Here is a 21,951-nt window from a genome sequence, read left to right on the forward strand (position 1 = left end):
GCTAGTAAATATTCACCTCTGGGCCATGTACATCAGTGGATGATATATATGTATGTGTCTGTGTATGTATGTGTACATATATATACTATAGACAGCGGTCTGTAACAAATCAAGTCTGGACCAGACGGTCCAGTGATCGACATCATAAGCATCAGTCTACGCAAATGGGATACAATGACATGTATCAATCAAGTCAGCCAGCCCAGTCATGTCACAAAGATCGTTCTGTGGAACGGACCTATGATACAATTATACCCTATGACACAATTATACGTCTTCCTGAAAACTAATCTGCCCCATCAATATCAATAGATACGTCTACATACTTGTAATCCATGATACGTTGAACCAGCTCACAAAACGCCTTGAGACAAGTAGGTATTATTGCACAGAATTTGGGCAAACATATTAGGTTTTTCACAGTTAAAGGGTGTACGCATGTTATACACGTGCAGGTCATGGCGATGAAATTGAATACGCTCCCATGGACACACACGTGTTGCTCATAAGACTATTAAGAGGTCGATGTGACACATTGATACCATAATTCTCTAAAAGTTCATTTACAAACAGGCATGCCAAAGCAAGGTAAGCATGGCCAAGTCATGCATTATCAGGCTCGAGAATTGACCTTTAATGTCATAAATTACATGGAGGGAGAATGTACAAATATATCTCAAGCATTGTCAAGCATTGAGCTTAAGCACATCATACATGAAAAACAATTGCCAGCTCCATAACCACTCAGAAGCTGGTATTTTAGTGAAAGGTGAGATAAATGGAATTATCCTTACACCAGTAGCCACTGGTTTGACTGGTCCAGTAACGTGTTTGTATTGTTTAGCACCATACACTCAATCACTCTTTCTCTTTTTGTGAAAATAAATCTATTTGGAAATTTGGTTGATGTTCATACTGCTTTTTAGGTCTTACGAATTAATGTATAGTATGCTCGATTTAAAAAAAAAATGTTTTGACAGATACAGGCTGATTACCCAGCTAAACAAGCCTTGATAATGACAGTTGAAAAGCCTTGAATTTTAATGTTCCATATCTGTATGAACCTTGTGTGGCCACCATCAGAGTCCAAAACTGACTGGCATCGTCGTCCAATGGAAACAATCAGATCTCGAATTGTGTCCTGAGGAATGTTCACCCACTATGCCTACATTGCTTGTACCAACTGTACGAGGTTCTGTAGTTGTTGATGACGTACTCGTAGTCGTCGATCCAGTGCTCCTTATAAATGTTCGATTGTGTTTAAATCTGGAGACCTGGAGCGCCATGGTAGACCTACATGTTGTGATTCCTGAAAACGGCTGTTGTCAGTCCTGCTCTGTTGGAAAACGTAATTTGAAGGTCGCGTGGCGGAAGAATCTCATCCGTGTGACGTTGTGCCGTTAAAACCACCCAGTACTTACACCAAGTCTGTTCTTCCAGTTTAGAATGCGCACATCATCACACTACCACCACCAAATCTGTCCACTTCCTTTATGCAGTTCGGGCATAACGTTCCTCGCGACGTCTGTAAACACGGCCACCCACACAGCAAATCATGAAACGTGACTCGTCACGAAGCCAAATGGTTCCCATCGCAGTTGTGGCCATACCCTGTGACCTTGACACCAATGACGTCGCAGCCGACGACGCAGGTCCGTCACATTGACACTTCGAACTGGTCGTCTATTTCGAATACCTTATGCGCGTAAACGGTTCCCCACTGTATTGGCCGATATTAGTTGTAGAAGTGGCCGTGGTAGTTCTTTCACGTAAGTGACGTTGCCGTATGAATCTATCCTGTGCTCTAGCAGTGATACGTGGTCGACCGGATGTGCGAAGGTCCCGTGTTGTCTCGTGTGTCTGATAACGGTTCCACAGTCTTGTAATTGGTGCTTGGTGTTACGTGGAAACAGTAGGCTACAGCTGAAGATGATTCACCTATCTGCAGTCGGCCGATGGCGTTGATGCGTTGGGCTTCCGTCAGTCGTAGCATGTTTTCGCTGATCGCTTGCCATACGATTATGATGGCATGCAAATGAAAACCCAACGTCGTTTTAGCCCAACAAGTGATGCTGCGCGTGCAAGTCATATTGGTGTGTTTCGGCGCCAGTATAGTTGTTCTCGCCACTAAGAGCGTGTTTGGAACTCCAAGTAGAAACTCCCTTGGGACCTGTAATTAGAATTGAGTCAAAAGTCAAATCTGCTGGACGCACTCGTTAAATCTCCAACGTAAGAAGGCAGACACAACAGCCCGTCAAACGTGAAGTTTTGCAATGGAACATAAAACAGCAAAACGCGTCCGTATACACAGGTGATCAAAATGTGTAAAAAGAATTATTTACATTTTGGCTAAAGAAACATGCATTAAGTGTCATGTGTATGATCCGCGTCTGTTTACGAACGAGAGAAAAATCTGGTCACATGATATGCAACTTAGCTTGTGACAATGGTGTAATGCAGAGTCATCGCTGCGCCGGAGTGTTACCAGCCACCGGAGTGTTTCTTTGATATATGACTTCATTCTCTCACTATTCTGCTCAGCTCGACTCTCATTGTTTAATCTTGACGCAAATACATTCAGCTTTGAAATGGTTGATATTCTGTATGTGCGAAAGACACTTGCTTGATAAAAACAATTAAATTATAGTGATTTATAGGACAGGATAATAATTATGTCCCTCAACATGTATATCAAATTTATTGTATTTTTTTAAACATTGCTTGATCTGATTTGAATTTTTTAAAACCAAATTTAACACAACAATGTTATTTCGCCACGGAAGATGTCATCACTCAAACAAATGACAAGCTGGCGTATCTACTTAGCATTTTATTAGGAAAATAGCACATCTAGAGAAATACAAAGCGAAACACTGAAACCCCTTTAATTATTAACCTCACATAAGTTTTAATAAAGTAACAAGTAATAGAGTTTGTACTGCCTCTGATGTTTGATATGTTGACATTTTTCACAGACGCAGTAGCGCTTTCGAACAGCGTTAGCTGGCATTTTAGTTATTATAAAAGTATTTGTGTGTATGTATGTATGTATGTATGTATGTATAACGTCGAGGTTAAGTGAAATAGTATTGTTTTACGCCGCATCAGCAGGTGTAGCTATCCCTGGAGATAAGAGAATGAGTTCCGTACTAAAGAGACGTACATGTTTAAACGCATTCCATGGTCATTACCTAAATTCTAAAGGGTTTCAAATTGATCAATAGGTATGTAAACTTCACAAAATCAGCTCAGTTATAAATAATACCCCAAAGATTTGTGCGCATCCACTTAAAATTTTAAACATACATACTTTTATATATACAGTAAACTACGGTTATAACGAACTCAGGGACCACTAATTTTAGTTCGTTATAACCGTAGTTCGTTATAAGCATATATATATACAGCATATATACAGCAAATGGCCGGGACTAAAAAATAAGTTCGTTATATCCGTCAGTTCGTTATAAGCGTGTTCGTTATAAACGTAGTTTACTGTACATACTCCGGGCCGGGGAATCAACGATGTACTAAGATGTACTATGTCGGTGGTGATTCTCGTTAACTTTTAACTTTGTAAATATCATCAAAACAACGCAAATGTATGTAAACAATATAAAAGCAGTATCATGCAATTTGAAGCATATACTATTATTTCATGTCTGTTGCTGGATGTTAAACAATGTCACATGATAGGCAGCAACTTATTATATTTTACATCATTTTGACGTTGGTCGACACAGGCTACATTTGATAATTTGCGGGAAGTAGCCTTGGGACAATTTATGACACAGCAGAATGTTATCGTCCTTGTCGTCTTAATGAGCGTCATGTTTAACGATTGGTTTGTAAACAAGTGACAGGAAAACATGTAATCCTTGGTAAACACCCCAAATGTCACGTTGCTTTATCACGTCGAAATGAACGACAGAATTAAATAGTCTGTTCCACATCTCGACACTTGGGACTGGGGCAGCTCTTTATAAAAGGAAGGGGTTCGTTTTTGTGATCACGAATATAATACAAGTGCGATTTGTAGTCGTGTTGTTATTGTTGAAATCCCATCAAGAACATGGGCTAGTTTTGTGATACATGTACATTGTGTCTACACGAACAACAACACACACTTCAAATTACAAGAGGGCGGTCGGGTAGCCTAGTGGTTAAAGCGTTCGCTCGTCACGCCGAAGACCCGGGTTCGATTCCCGACATGGGCACAATGTGTGAAGCCCATTTCTGGTGTCCTCCGCCGTGATATTGCTGGAATATTGCTAAAAGCGGCGTTAAACCATACTCACTCACTCAAATTACAAGATCATGAGTCATGTTTAGCATCGACACAAATGTGTGCACAATTGACAATTATGATGATATTTAGTAATAAATATACTCAAGCATTACCCTAGCTTGTTATTTCGGTGTATTTTATGACAATGTGTGAAAGGACTCTGAAAGAACAAGGAACACTTCAAAGGTTCTACCCCCTTGTAGAGATCAGATATTGAAATTAAATGTACTTATATGTTCTCATTAATATTATTCTTAAGTAGTTTGTATCATATTACAATGAATGAAACAGACAGCAATAGCAAATAGAATTGACGCATATAATATCACTGTCAAGTCACATTCTGTGGAGTGTCATTATACTGGGGCATCAAGTATGCATTAAGGGAGGGGGGAAGGGTATTGGGTGTTGAAAATTGTTAATTATTTTTTAATTAGGCTCATACTTTTAATTAAAAAATATCCTGGTTTTGCAGCCGTAGCTGTAAGAATATCTATTCTCTTCACAGAATCCCAGATAACAGGTTACAACATGCATGGAGAAGAGGACCCGATCTACCCGGGTGCTGGACTAGGCTCTTCAAATGACGGCATATACAATGTGGGCGAAACCTGCGGAGAACTGAGAGGAAACATTATTTGTATATCTCAACGCTGAATGTGAAGCCGCTCCAAGCCAGCGTTTGACAATGTGCCAGTTTGATTGCTGTTTAAACAGCATTTAGCGACGCTGATCCATACTCCAGGTGAACGTATTCCATGACCCAGACTGGACATTCTGACCTGACTGTTTGCCAGGGAAAGTGTGCTCTACGGCCATGTTTGGTCCAGACCTAGACGTTGATATAGTTCATGTGTGACATTCAGACATTGTCTCTGTGTGAGGGTGATACAGATCTTACCCCTGTGGGGATCCCGGGATGTATTGGTCCCGGGATGTATTGGAGGCGACTGACTGGATCGGGTGCTCTGACTCGGTGTATTGGTTGATTACGCGTCGTCCTACCACGACGGCGTGGGACGTTGTATATTTGTTTGTTGTTTGTTGCCGCACTCAGCAATATTCCAATTATATGACGCTGGTATGTAAATAATCGAGTCTGTACCTGATATTCCAACGATTGACATCACGAGCATCGATCCACGCCATTGGGATACTATGACATGAATTTATCAAGTCAACGAGCCTGACCACTCGATCACGTCTTTTGGTATGACGCAACCGGGGATCGAACCCCGACCTTTTCCTCTCCGGGCGGACGCTCTACCACTAGACCACGGAGGTAGTCCACTGTTGAGTTAGGGTAATATGATAGTACAGGATGAAAAGGAACATTATTTGCCGACGGCAGGTACAAGATTGTTCCTTCCTATGATATATATTCCCTGGTTTAAGTTTAACATGTTTTGGTGGCCTATAGTATACTCTTTGATGGTGGAGCATGTCTTCTTAACGTGGCTAATTCAAATTACCATGTGTCAGATTGTCTATATCATACACCTACTATTGTACAGCTATCAAAATTCATATTGAATGTAATGAAATTGTATAAGTCACTGTATCAGTAATCGTATTCCTGTAATGTTATGTTATATGGACCTGTGGCCTCTAACTTGAAATGAAGGTGTTGTTGAATTGAGTATATCACGACATGTTTCGAGTAATCCGTAGTTCGAGATAAACGAAATGTCGATATAAGGCTACAGGGTAATTAAGCATTCTGGTGGGTCATATCGTTCCGTCGTTTTAAGCGACATATTGTGTCACTTGCATGGTTAAACAGATTTCACTTTGTGTATGGCGTCTTGAAAGATGAAACGTTGCAGCCTAATCACAGTAACATTCAGATGCATACACGTGCCATGTCACGTACACTTCATTGTGCCAGGTTCAGATTACACCACGGATATCTCTACTGGACCCGTGAAGATTCTTGCCGTAAAAGGCGACTCTGCTTGTCGTCAGAGGCGACTAACGGGGTCGGGTGGTCAGGCTCGCTGGCTTGGTGGATGCTTGTCATCGTATCCCAATTGCGTAGATCGATGCTCAAGATGTCAATCACTGGATTGTCTGGTCAACACTCGATTATTTGCAGACCTCCGTCATGTAACTGGAATATTGCTGAGTGCTGTGTTAAACAACAAACAAACAAACAAACAAAACATCTCTACTGAGGTCGTCAAGACGCTGGCAGTTTTCGTGAAAATAGTGAACCCTTGCTTGATTTTTATTGTTTTACTCTGCAGTCGCAATAATCCAGCTGGACCAGGAAAACAATGGCTTGCTGCATGATCAACATCCCACTCTGGGGAGGATACACGATCATCTAAATCACAGAGCAGGGACATTCAACCTCCTTTGCCGGACCTACTTCCATCCCTGTAGCTCAAGCTTCAACAGACATGCTCGATGTCATATTACGTCCTCGGCCAACGGATCAGCTTCATTCAAACCTCCCAGGGGGGAACACAAGCTGCATGTTTAGCGCTGAATGCATGTAAAATATCCAAATGAACTTTGAAAAACTCGGTGTAATATTGGTCTTGTCTATTGTTCCGCATGTCGATCATGCAAAATACAATCTCTCAACTGAAAAAAAGAAAGACTAAACAGTAACTCTTTGGGGACTGGGCACCGTTCTACAAAGCGATCTTAGCGTTACGACTATCGTAAGCCAGTGTTAGAGTACGGGACTTACGATCACCTTAGCGCTAAGATGGCTTTGTGGAACGGGTCCCTGGTCATTTATTATAAGGTGAGGTGTCTTAGGCCCATTATTCCGAAATGTTTCTAGTTACGTGAGAAGTACGTCGCGCTGACCATAAGGCCCGGATTGATAGGAGACTCGCTTTGCTGTCCCTGCGCCATCGTGGACCCATGAGAACTTGAAGAGTATAAATTGTTTCCGTTGAACCTTACATGACGAGCAGAATTAACGCTCTTTTTAATGTAAAAGAAATATGCATCTGTCTGCGTCGTTTCTGACCTACATTGTAACTAAGACGAAGGTAAGGCCTCCTCATTATGATGTGTGACATGTCACGGTTTATGGCTCTATCTGTCAGAGGAGTTGACGACACATCGTGACGGCCAGTAGCGTGTCCCAAGCTTACCTCTGTGGTAGGTAGGCCTTTGTGAACAGTGGTGGGGAGAGGGAAAGCCAAGCCATCTTTTCGGGAGAAATCCTGAACTTCGATAAAGGATTATTTTCGACAATTCGCAGCTTGCTCATGCTGCCAATTTAAACGGTTACCGTGGCAATGATTGTACGTGATACAGCGCCAAAACCTTATTGATCACGAGGTAAGAGTTTGACTGACAACATGTTTTATATGTGTTCCATGAAGTTTGTTTACTGTGACGTATGTTTTTAATGCTTCTGCTGTAAAGTCTTCTCATGGTCAGATGAGGTTTTCACTCTTGTGAGATGACAGCATTTCAAGGGATGACATGTCGTTCTGCCTGTAAAAGTGGGCACGGGTGGCCAAGTCGTCTAAGGCGCCGCGATTCGCTGTGCAGAGTTGCGTCCATTGGGCATGCCAGAAACCCTATGATTGTTGGTTCGAATCCCGTTTCGCCCCGATTATGTTTCTAGGTTTGTCAGCACCATACCCATGCTAGTGGGTTTCAGCGAAGTGGTAAACGTCTGAGACCCGCATCACTTCGGGCTTTCCTCCCACATTAAGCTAATACGCCGTGATATAACTGGAATACTGTTAAAAGCGCCGTTAAACCCAAATCACTCACTCACTCACTGCCTGTAGGAAAATAACAATAAGACATTTCGCGCTAAAGAGCAATACGAATTACCACTTCATATTCGACACAGCGCTCTCTTGTGCAGTGTTTAGGGCAGCTTTGACACAATTACACATACTGTAGCCTAAACAACAATCGATTATAGCACGCATTACATGGAGAATGTGACAGATTTACAGATTTTCAGTGATACTTTCACATAAATGTAAGCGCAATTTTGCCCTTTATTCCCAATGGAATCTGTTTCGGCGCATAATTGACGCTAGTTATTCTCTGACATTGACGCTTAAAATTTATGAATATCAAATTGTCGGTCCCTTAAGTAAATTTGAATCTGCTGATACTCGTAACATTACCATCTATATCGAATAAAGACGTTTGCTGTTTTAAACTCAACTGGTATTAACATATTTGATGTTATAACAGGGTTATATGACATGTATTTATGACAATGAGCTCCGTGGCACTGACGTGAGCGCCCACCTACAAGTAGGTACGATAAGCAGTCAAACCGGGAGGACATTACGTAACTGACACGTTGGAATGGTATCTTTACTTTAAGATTTGCAACTTAATCTACATATCGAATTGCACTCGCAAGATTCAGATGTGGTTCACACGAACTCTTTATCGAGACGGGAAGATATATGGGGATCGCGAGAGAACACAGAATTTGTCAGTTTTGTTATTTAAACACTGTAAAAAATGAATACCATTTCTTACAATTTGTCCGTTATATGCTGAACTCAGAAAACAGTTCATTGATATATATTATATCCGTTATCCAAGTCCACAGAAGTTTGTTACATTAATGTCAAGTAAGAATGTAGTAATAACGAAAAAGCTGACAATGTGCATCTTGCATGCTTTGAAGCTAAGAAGCTCCAAATGTGTTACCTTATAAATGTATATACACCCACTACTATATAACATGTACTATAGGCCTATGGCCTCTCATATACGTATGTTGTGAATAATTGTGCCTATCTTTATAAACTAAAGAACTACCTGTTTTTGTATTTTATGGTAGATATTCAGAAGAGTTTACTAAACATGAAAGGCAGCTTGTCAACGTGATGTGATCCATGCTGTGACTTTAAGACGGAGTTTTCCCATCTCGTTACTCACTGGCTCTCACGTTTTGAATGAAGATTGTGTGAGTAGCCGGTGCTATCTGTAGGGCGGGATGTGCGTACCCTTTTCGGGAACACCTGGTGTCGTTACTGATTTTCAGTGATCCATTCCCATAATTTGCATCAAACTTTGCTGTTTACAATACGTCATATGGGATATGTTTCGGCAGGCAATGGAGACTGATTATTCTTTGGCTTAAACGTAAATTGTTTTAAATGTTCAGTTACCTCTGTTTCATACAGACCATGTAAATTCTTATCATAGGTATGAACTGCCTCTGTTAGAAAAGGGGCGGTCGGGTAGCCTAGTGGTTAAAGCGTCCGCTCTTCACGCTGAAGACCCGGGTTCGATTCCCGACATGGGTACAATGTGTGAAGCCCATTTCTGGTGTCCCCCGCCGTGATATTGCTGGAATATTGCTAAAAGCGGCGTAAAACCAAACTCACTCACTCACTCTGTTAGACTAAATTGTACTTCACGTCTAAACAGCTACTTTGATCCGTCATTGATGCAACCTTAAACACATTGCCCCTATTAGAATATATCGTACCTCCGGTCAAAAAGCTACTTTAGTTTAACATTGTTGTAGTGAGTGAGTGAGTATGGTTTTACGCCGCTTTTAGCAATATTCCAGCAATATCACGGCGGGGGACACCAGAAATGGGCTTCACACATTGTGCCCATGTCGGGAATCGAACCCGGGTCTTCGGCGTGACGAGCGAACGCTTTAACCACTAGGCTACCCGACCGACCGCTAACATTGTTGTAACCTTTTACACACTGCTTTTGCGAGAATAGTGCTAATCACGTTTTGTAAAAAAGCGACAAACACCTTTCCATATCCAATAGTAATCTCTGCATAAAGCAGAATCGATAATACGATATCGACTTTATTATGAGCATGTGTTTATGAATCACTATCAAATAGTGATATTACAAGGTGTTCCGAAAAAGGGTGAGCGTATCCTGCACCACCGGCGGGACCCATCACAAATACATGCAAAGGCAAGCTAGCAATGTATGTTTGTGTTTGAATATTTCTAATTACACATTGCCAATGTTTACACAACATGTATTCTAGCAGGGACAATGTGTAAAAGGTTGCACCAATTAGCCATGTGACATTTGTTGCTAAACAAGGTGACCATAGACATTACTGGTAATCCAGGATAAGTTGAACCAACTCAACCATTGACATACTGGTAATCCAGGATAAGTTGAACCAACTCAACCATAGACATACTGGTAATCCAGGATAAGTTGAACCAACTCAACCATAGACATACTGGTAATCCAGGATAAGTTGAACCAACTCAACCATAGACATACTGGTAATCCAGGATAAGTTGAACCAGCTCAACCATAGACATACTGGTAATCCAGGATAAGTTGAACCAACTCAACCATAGACATACTGGTAATCCAGGATAAGTTGAACCAACTCAACCATAGACATACTGGTAATCCAGGATAAGTTGAACCAACTCAACCATAGACATACTGGTAATCCAGGATAAGTTGAACCAACTCAACCATAGACATACTGGTAATCCAGGATAAGTTGAACCAACTCAACCATAGACATACTGGTAATCCAGGATAAGTTGAACCAACTCAACCATAGACATACTGGTAATCCAGGATAAGTTGAACCAACTCAACCATAGACATTACTGGTAATCCAGGATAAGTTGAACCAACTCAACCATAGACATTACTGGTAATCCAGGATAAGTTGAACCAACTCAACCATAGACATACTGGTAATCCAGGATAAGTTGAACCAACTCAACCATAGACATACTGGTAATCCAGGATAAGTTGAACCAACTCAACCATAGACATACTGGTAATCCAGGATAAGTTGAACCAACTCAACCATAGACATACTGGTAATCCAGGATAAGTTGAACCAACTCAACCATAGACATACTGGTAATCCAGGATAAGTTGAACCAACTCAACCATATACATACTGGTAATCCAGGATAAGTTGAACCAACTCAACCATAGACATTACTGGTAATCCAGGATAAGTTGAACCAACTCAACCATAGACATAACTGGTAATCCAGGATAAGTTGAACCAACTCAACCATAGACATTACTGGTAATCCAGGATAAGTTGAACCAACTCAACCATAGACATTACTGGTAATCCAGGATAAGTTGAACCAACTCAACCATAGACATACTGGTAATCCAGGATAAGTTGAACCAACTCAACCATAGACATTACTGGTAATCCAGGATAAGTTGAACCAACTCAACCATAGACATACTGGTAATCCAGGATAAGTTGAACCAACTCAACCATAGACATTACTGGTAATCCAGGATAAGTTGATCCAACTCAACCATAGACATACTGGTAATCCAGGATAAGTTGAACCAACTCAACCATAGACATACTGGTAATCCAGGATAAGTTGAACCAACTCAACCATAGACATACTGGTAATCCAGGATAAGTTGAACCAACTCAACCATAGACATTACTGGTAATCCAGGATAAGTTGATCCAACTCAACCATAGACATACTGGTAATCCAGGATAAGTTGAACCAACTCAACCATAGACATACTGGTAATCCAGGATAAGTTGAACCAACTCACAAAACGCGTTTGAGACAAGTAGTCGGTGCACAGAATTTGCGCAAACATATTTGGTTTGTAACAGGTAGGGAGGGTTTACGCATGTTGTGGACGTGCAGGTCATGACTACATTGACTACGCTTCCGTAGACACATCACATCGGCACGTACTATTATGTGATTTTGAACTCGCCACTAGAAGTCGTTGGCCGAGCCATCACACGCACGTGCACATATCCATCGTACGCCTTGTCGCGGACCACCCGCTTCCCCTTTCTTCACAATGGTATTGCCAGTAGTCGGACTTCATTCATAGTCACACGGGGTTAATTGTCAGGTCACAACTTAACTTTTCCTGGCTTAACAGTAGTTACATCTCTATCTTCAGTCTCAGGACGGTTTGTCAATAATAAAAATAAATGTCATCTTATTTATAGAAAACAAAATGTGCAATGCTGTACAGCCTCATTGATAACATATATGGAATATTTGGGGATAAGACATTTTGGCACGAAGTAGGCATCTCCGTGGCCACCATTTCTCTTCTTCCTGTTCAGTTTCTTTAGGCACATGAATCTGAATTTCTGCTCGGATTGGCAAAACCAAATAAGGGAATTTGGCCATGAGGTTTGACTTAAGCTTCAGGTAAATCGTTAATACGATGGTCAAGCAGCAAATTTCCTTCCACTGATTTACTCACCTGAACTAGAAATGAAATATACTTATGCGCCCCTTGATCCAAAGTTATTTGATCAGGGTTACAACATTCAAGGCCTCAGTAAAGATTTCTAAACGTTTAATGGTAGACATGTGGAGGACATTTCCGATTTTGACGCATCATTGACTAAATTGATGTGCGATGTAATTATCTATTTCCAAACAAAGGAATGTATACACTTGAAAATAAATTTGACCAAACATTTACAAAAGTCATCAAAACGTTACCAGGCCGAAACAGTGCAAACGGAAGGTCAAAAACACAACTATGATACCAGTATCACATCCATTGCCATTTATTGTTTGTTTCATCAAACATGGGGGCATTTTTCTTTTGCCCGGCAATTTAGTCGGAATCGTACAATGGACTCTTTTTAAGGATTATGAAAATGTTTTTTGTCGCTTTAGTTTTTATTGAGCTTGTTATACCCTTGCGAGAATATAGTGCTTCACGTTTAAAACCTTTTGTGCTTATTTGTCACAATGTTACATTGAGCGGTTACTAGGATACGCATACCTGTGATACATGTTTGTACCTAATTGGTGATGAAATGCTAAGCATACTTTTGGAAGAAATGCGTAATTTATAGTTAATAAGCTATCTCTTGATATTCTTTTAAAATATTGTATTTAGCAGTGTAAGGCTGCGTATGCCTTTCTGGTTAACGGTTTAAAATCTAACCCTTGTTAGAAGATTCTTTTAAATTGTTTAATATATGTGTATGTCTATGTTCGAATATGAGTATGGTCGTTTCATAAGCTCTTCTTGAATTTCCAACACCCTGAAAGTTGCCAGGAGAAATCACAAATTAGATTTAATTGCTTCATCACTGATAAGATGATTACAATCAATCACTTCTATTGTGACTTTGATTGTATCACTCAACCATCGTATCGGCTGCAGATGACACCAGGCCGACACCCCATACTTAATTGCATCCTTCACTTCCTCCTTAAAACACCCCCTTGAGTGATGTACGCATCACTACTAATGTTTTGCCAGATCAGCGTCCTTCTCGTATACACCTTGCCCGCTCATCAGTGACTGGACACACGTTTCTTCCACTAAATGTGTGACACATATCCGCAATCACTGCCCAGTGTAGCCAAGTGCCTTAGTGCCTAGAGGCTTGTCATAAACCCAGTGGTGACGTCAGTAGTGCGATGGTAGCTGTATACTGCTGGACTATAAAATATACAGCAACTTTCAACACTTGCTTTGACCTGTATCTCGCGGTGTTATATGTGAACATCTGTAAGGTTTTACAATATCGTACATTATTATTTACAAGTGTTACCATTGTTGTATTATTGTCAGTCTGTGTCTTTAACATTGATGTTGTGTATATAATTATTATTTTCTGAGCTATATTATAACAAGGTCTTAAACCAAACTCTTTTAGTTAGATAAAAAACGGTGATGGGCATAAAACTAGGGTGGGGTGGGGGGTGGGGACCAACCAATTGATTTGTCCTGAAGGGGGTGGGGGTAGGGTCCGGGGTGGGGAATATTTTTCAGCTACAACTACAAAACCAAATGTAGTTTTATTTAAACCTATGAGCCTGAATAACACCTTGCCACAATGTAATGTTTGTGGCAGGCAATTTATTATATATATGGATATATAATAATGAACAAATACATTTAAATGAAAAGTCTTATTAAATTGTAAAGAAAGAACGCTACAAGAAGGTTTACAATTTTCAAGGCACGAGTGATGCTTTTAAAACGTTTTAGGGTAATTTGGAGGACATCTCCAAATTTGACGCATCAGTGACGAAAATTATGTCCGATGTAATTCCCTAATTTGACTTGTACCATATGTTGCCATGTTTTTTCAGTTGAGTATTTGACTTGACTTTGCATGTGTTTGTGACGGGTACAACTGATAGGACAGGATACGCTCACCCTTTTCGCGAAAACCTAGTATAATCACAATTTGATATTGATTTACAAACACATGCTCGTGATATAGTCGGAATTGTAAAATGATTTAATTTTTTTATAATTAGGAAAAGAATTTTGTCGCTTTTATTAAAACCATTACAACATTTTTGAAAACGTAATGAAATACCACAAGAACATAATGGAATACTAAACTTCTCGAACATTGTTAAAAAGGTGCACACGTAGAAGCTAAAATAAAAAAAACATGTTTATTTGTAGTTTTTGTTGAAGTTTGAACTTTATTAAATTCAATCAAAACAATAAGATCATACCTATTCGTAATGAAAATCAAATGATTGTCAGCGGTCTGACGCTGATAAACACACCTTCGAGGGATTAATTAGACCACAAAATATAACACGTTCAACCATGCGTGTCGTTCGCGTTTGTCTTTAGCCGAATTATTAATAGGCACTGTTCAGGTTCATGCGAGGTAAATTCCGCCAGAGGCATCGTTACATCGTTAAAGTCCTCGCCAGCGTTCACTGACTGACAGACAGTGAGAGGGCAGCCCCGGTAACGTCCAATAGCTGCACCCATGAACAGGATTACACATTATTGGATATACAAGTGTGAAGACAGGCGGGATTACTGAGGTATGTTCTGTTTACATTATGGCTGAGTCTTGCGGTGTTTGGTCTTACAGAATGAACAGTGTGTTTTGATTCTCCGTAACACATACGCGACGCAGCTATGGTAATGTAGATGTGGTTACGTTGATACTTTTTCGAGTAAAATTTAATACGTTTCATACATGTTTAGCGTCATTGTGATATAATTATATTTTCAATGATTTGTGAACGTGGTCAGTTTGACTGGGTTTCGTTAGCACTAAGCCTTTATTTATAGAAATGTAAATGAACCTCTACCCGTGCTTGCCGTCATGTATATAATTTTGACACAATTGACAGATGGTGTTTTAAAGTATTGCATCGCTTGAAACACACACTGAAAAATATCCTCTTAACCTGTTTGATTGATCGTCGTCGATTTTGTGCGAAATTGACAGTTGGAATTCACGACATGTAACACAGTTGTGATCTCCGTAACAATCACTGAACAATGTATAACATATTCTGAATACTTATGTCTACACCCCGCCTAACTTTGATGTATCAAATGAAATGGGTGTTTCTACGTAGAAACAAAACGGTTTCATTAAAAATATAGATACAACATTCAAATATGTGTATTGAACACTCTACGCCAAGTTTACATAATTGATTTTACTAACGTACTGACCAAGCACGACCTGGATAATTTCGGGTTAAAATGACCCCTGCAAATGTTGAAAATGGCGTTAAAACAAACTCATCTACTCACTCATGAGAATTTGTTCATTGTTCACGATTCAAACACGCCATTTTAAATAACAGGTATTATAATTACACAAGCAAATGAAATAGTTGTGGAGAGGAACAACCGCCTTGGAGAACACCATGTTAGGAATCGCTTTAAAATTTATACTGTGTTGTAACGGAGTATCTTCCTATTGTTGTGTCAGCGCTCCTGGTCATTCTATAACATTGATTGAGTCAACAAGTGCAAACTGTGTTTATTGGAAATCGGGCTGACATAAAGCGTCAATATATGTCCAATGATGTTTAGTATACACTCCCTACGAGGAAACGAGCTGACACAATATTTCGTAAAGCTACTCACCTTTGTGCCCTGTTTCGTGTCAACTCAACATTTACAGTAGTCTCCCCTAATCTCGAATGTGATTCCTATCTCAAGCCAAACCTACTGTCCCAAACGTGTCCTTAAATCAGTGTCATTACATTACTCAAGATTCACATTCAAACGATACCTCGAACCCAGAAATGAGTCCCAGTACTCGAACCTCAATTAACATATTTTGAATGATTCACACTTTTCTCAGCTTACCGATGAATTGTACCAATAACAATTACCGAAATCACATTAATAATGAGATAAACAACCTTTGATAAACATACACATTTAATATTTGTCTTTGATGATTCTGTCAAGCAGTTATTATCGGTCTTAACATGGATCACATGTATGTTTATGGTATATTTCATTCATTTATTTAATGTTGATTATGAGGTAATTCGTCTAATAATTTCCGATAGTGCGAATAATATCCTGCGACCCGCTCTTCCACAAAAAAGCAATAACCATACAAAGACTTCTTTAAAGATATGTACTTCCACAATAATAATATCCAAATACCACTGGAAATCAATAAACAACATTCGTAATTAATTTGTTAGGCGTAACGTCATATTAACCCTTGACACTAATATATATGAAGCGCATGAGCGGTATCTTTTATGTAAGGCTAGGATAATCGATTACGCGATATTATGCAATATACCGGTATGAGTGCGTCACAAGGTTCAGACTGATTTATTACAAATCAGGATGACTGCTATTACATTTGATAGCAGATTTGTTACTCGGTGATATGTTTCTATTGTGTCATAGTTATCGTCGTTGTGTTTGTTAGGTATACACCGATTCAAACTAGGATGAACAGGGTTTAGTAAAAGATAAAGAGAAAATTCTTTAAGAATTTTATCATGTCCAACTATTTGTGCCATGGCTAATTCATGTGCAACTAACCGTTCAAACAAGGGCATGTTACTAGTCTTGCCATAAGACTTGCGGTTCTGATTATTATATGGTTGCCTTTGTTATTGTTTTTCCCCCTGTGAGTACCCGTATGATATAGCAGAAATCTAGACTAGTTCGCGACTCGTGCTGCGCTATTCGCAAGAGCATTTATCGCTTTTATTGAAAGTATACGGGCGTATGGTCACATTTATCCACAAAATGAACTACAGTTTAGTCTTGAAAATAATATGTAAATGAAGGCATCTTTGTGGGTGGCATCGGTAATGGTGACGAAGTTTTGATAAGTCACTTGCTTGGTATTGTGCGATTTTCATTTACACTATTTTTACTTGCAACACAAAATAAATATTTCACCTGAGCATTGCTTATTTTATCGTGTGCATATTTTGTTTAGTCAAAATGTGTAAAACTTTCACTGAGGCAATTTATTAAACGCCTAAATATTCCGTTATTTTACAAATTGACTGAAAAATCTGTCCATTTATGTTATTATGTTAACAAATTCCAAACATTTTTAAATATTTATTTCATCACCTAGGGATAGGATTAAAAGAAAACGAAATTCATAGTACATTTCTATAGTTTGCCCTTCTCATCCTTGCATAACTCGTCTATTGTGATGTTTTAAGCCCTTTTGAACCTCTTAATAATTGTTAGTCAATCTGGACAGATATTTCAGTCAATTTATAAATTACTGAAATATTTAGACATTTTATAAATTGCCTGAGTGAATCACATTTTACACATGTAACAAAATGCAAATATCATAATTACAACCTACCAAAGTTACAGTTACTGTATATGTATAGATTTAGGCAGCTACTTTGTTCGAGGAATGTATCCGTGAATATCCACATAAAGGAACAATAGCCCATACATCTGCAGCTGTACAAATGAACGTATTCGATGTCACGAGGCTCTGTAAGAATCAAATATTTTAAAATATATATAGCGTTTCTGGATATTATAACCTTTGTTCTGCCTTCCAGAATCTCTCGATTGTGTGATATTTTTAGTTGTATAAGAGCGCTGGTATATGTGCTGTAGGGTATATACATAATCAAAGCTTACGATCAGCTCGCCTGAAAAATGATAGCAAATGCATACTGTGATTTTGTTGTTTCTTACACAGGATGAATAGAATAAATATTCAGCCATAACACAATGCCAAATGCAATAACATTTAGGAGACAGACAAATTTAAAAAACAACAAAATGACGTATAGAGTGCAATTTTAAACATAAGAAAACGCTGGCAATATCGAAATGCCAGATATAGTGTAGCCGAAGAAGCGAAATTGGGATATTAGCATGCAGTATTTTCAATGTATTGCTGCGTTGCCTGTACGTTCGATTGCTCTAAATGGAATTTGGAACCGAACGCGTGTCCTGATGTTTTACATCCTGATTTTAGACGCCTTTGTAAGACATAGATCCGGCAAAGCGCCAGATTTCAAGCAATGTGTCAGCTGAAGTCAGAGGTTTCAATCAGAAGTGGTTATTGTGGTTTGAAACCTCTTATTGACCAATGAGAATCGAGAATTTTCCAAAGTCAGGGTAGAATGTCGGATAAACGGTACTCGAATCCTAATGTGATTTCTTAAAGTTCTCATCATAAATAGGTCAACAGGGCTCACACTTACACCAGGGCAACTCGGCCAGGGCTGTTTCTCCACATTTATCTAATGCATGAGCAGATAGCGATATTGCAACTTGTCGAATAATTACGATTTCTTACTGTTTTGATTATGTATGAATCCGCTGACAATGAATATTTAAATATCACACACACACACACACACACACACACACGCACGCACGCACGCACGCACGCACGCACGCACGCACGCACGCACACACACACACACGCACGCACGCACGCACACATAAACACACGCACACACACACACACACACACGCACGCACGCACGCACGCACGCACGCACGCACGCACACACACACACACGCACGCACGCACACATAAACACACGCACGCACGCACGCACGCACACACACACGCACGCACGCACACACACACACACACACTTCTGTCCTAATCTGGGTTCCACACTCCCTCACTCCCACACTTCACATCGCTTGGTCGAACTGGGCGCTTGACTTCCTTAAGCTTGTTACAGTACTTAAACAGGATGCATCTTTTTAAAGATTGCGATGTGTCATTCAGTTTGGTGAGAAAATTGATAGTTAAAGATAAATATTTTAAGATCAACTGTATAGAAGTTGAACATATCCTCCTCAAGCCGTCCTGCGGGATATAACCAACGAGTTGTATCAGTGTATACCGGGTGCAGAAGGACATTATCAGATAAGGACATGCATCTGCTCAGTTTCAGGGAGGATTTGTCTTGATGTTAGAGGCAAAGCCATGTAATTTTATTTCTTTGTGGATTTGCATCTTTCAACGAAAACTACGGTAAGAGTAATGTTCTGCGAATACGCCACGTACACAACAACGCACAGTACGTGTACATTTTGTAACAATACACTTGCCAATAGAAATCAGATGTAAATTAAACAAAAAACACATTATGCCTTGTTGTGATGACTACATTTCTTGACAAAACAATTTCAATAAGTCATTTACATTTTTATTATTTTTGTTTATATATTAATTACTTCTTATAATTTTCATGGTATAACAATGACAGAGAGTAAATAAAGTGAGAGGGTATCTTGAACACGGTGTTTACATCTTGTCATCAGTCATTCGATTCTACATACTATCATCAATGGACACGGCCTTTGACCCCCGTGAACCAAGAAACTAGTAAGGATCAGCAACACGACGAGTATGTGTTCACATGCATCACTGTCAATTGAGGTCATCGAGTTTCTGGCCTGGGAATCTGGCTGACCGATGGTGGTCATCTGGTTCATGTGTTTACACCGGAGAGAACATGCCGGTGGAACATCTCAGCATAAGAAATGGCATTAGCGAAATAGAAAATGGAACAAATACAGTACACGTTACATTAATTTGGGCAAAACCGTCTGAAGTGCAATCGTCCTTCTGAATAAACTAACAGATCGTAATAAACTAACATCCAAGGCCTCAGCAAAGCTTTCAAAAAACATTGTGGGGGACATCCAAATTTGACGCGTCAGTGACAAAGGTGATGTCCGATGCAATTCCCTATTTGACTTGTACCATATGTTACCCATTTTTTTCAAGAGAACAATTGACTTGCCTTTGCATGTATTTGTGACGGGTTGTCAGGACTAACAGGGTTTTACTGTATGTGAGTCAGTGAATTGGCTATGTCAATGTATTTGTATGAATACACACTGCCATTTAGAAAGTGGTCAAATGTAACAACTTAATGTTTGAGATAACACTTCCTAGTAAAGCACAAATTATAAAACTTGTTTTAGTCCAATCAGGGATTCGACCCCACACTCTCAGAGTGAGGCACCTAATCGCCAGCACACAAAGTCCGCGTTCTAAACTACTCAGCCACCAAGGCGTCCACAAAAAAATGAAAGTCTGACAACTGGTATTCAAGATCATGTACTTTGTGTACCCCTCTGATAAATGTAAATTGACACGGCTCCCATGGCCGAAAGCTATCATTAGAAAGTTGGATTAGAAAGTTGTCAAATGTAACAAATGTAAGTAAAGCACAGTTTGGTACCTCACTCTGATAGTGTGGGTTGGAATCCCGGACGGGACTCAACCCCAACAGTACTGGAATTTGTACTTCACTAAGAAAGTGCATATGTATTGGATGACCATCCGATAAATCCACCATAAACTGAAATGTATGTGCGTAACTCGGCCCATGCTAGTTGTGCATGGTGTTCACTAAGCAGAAACAATGATTTACTTAATTGTGATAATCGCCGGGCCGACTGGTCTGACAACACACATTTGTTCATCTATGTCACCTCAGACGGTGTTTTGATTGTCGATCCTTTTTCTAGGAAAACATAAGGAAGAGAATCGATCATACCCTGAAAAGTTGAATCAAATTATCTCCCGAAATATCATGGTTCAACTTGTGAGATTGAAAGAAAACATATTTTATAAAAATAAGTTTCGAGTGAACATTATTTGATTTGATTTACCATTGTATACTAACAACATTTACGTGTATTCTTCCATCATAACGAAATCAGAAATACCTTGGCATTTAGGAGAGTATTTTCATTGCCACTCATATATTTAATCAGATACTGAAGCTGACAATTAATTTGTCATGGCCCCTTAGGATAGGAAAGAAAATCCGTGGTTTTCTAAGATCAAATCTGGTTTCTTTCCGTTTATTCCCCATCTGTATGTAACTCTTTGTATACTAAAGCGAGTACACCAGTATGTAGAGATACGCTCGTAGCTATGACTACAAGGTGGCAAATAGGTAGAAGATGGCTTTTCAACTGAGACAGCTTCAGTTGGCAGATTTATGACCCTATAAAAGTATGCTATATGAGAAGTGGCATAAGGCAAAAACTTGTTATTTGTGTAATTTTGTTTTGGAACCCACCTTACATTCTTTGTGCTGTTTTGGTGAGTTTTATATCGTATTTCTTTCTGAATATTGGAAACATGAAATGGAAAACAATTAGCTAGCAACAAAGTTTCTTGTGTCGATATCAAACAACGTACGTGACGCTACTTCAGTCAGATTCCGACGAGGTAAGTAGTTTTTGACGGTTTCAGTAATACTGAACGTAAATCAATCATTACTTCTTGACATGTGTCCCTTCGTGTGAAGTAATTTGTCATCATTAATTGTGGTAATCACACAGTCATAACACATATCACCGAAATCCTCATCGAGTGTTAGCTTGCTTAGAAGGACTAAATATGTTTTTTTCACAACACGTTATCAAAGAAAGATGTATATTTATCTGATTTCGACTTCAATTTCTACTACCACGAAGTATATGTA

The 21,951-nt window shown here is 39.4% G+C and overlaps 1 protein-coding gene across 2 annotated transcripts in view; it reads left to right on the forward strand.

The window, feature by feature from the left end:
* The first annotated feature begins 7,419 nt into the window (after nucleotides 1-7,419).
* LOC124134072 overlaps nucleotides 7,420-21,951 on the forward strand; it is a 63,684-nt gene continuing 49,152 nt past the window's right edge. Inside the window, exon 1 of one of the 2 annotated variants that reach the window (XM_048400065.1) lies at nucleotides 7,420-7,591. The gene's annotated coding sequence lies outside the window, so the exon portion shown is untranslated. Of the gene's footprint in view, nucleotides 7,592-14,945; nucleotides 15,037-21,951 lie in introns of those variants that run through there. The other variant, XM_048400068.1, reaches the window with a different exon arrangement.

The sequence above is a fragment of the Haliotis rufescens genome, unplaced genomic scaffold (assembly GCF_023055435.1).
Source record: "Haliotis rufescens isolate VD_foot unplaced genomic scaffold, xgHalRufe1.0.p SCAF_1, whole genome shotgun sequence".
Taxonomy (NCBI): Eukaryota; Metazoa; Mollusca; class Gastropoda; order Lepetellida; family Haliotidae; genus Haliotis; species Haliotis rufescens.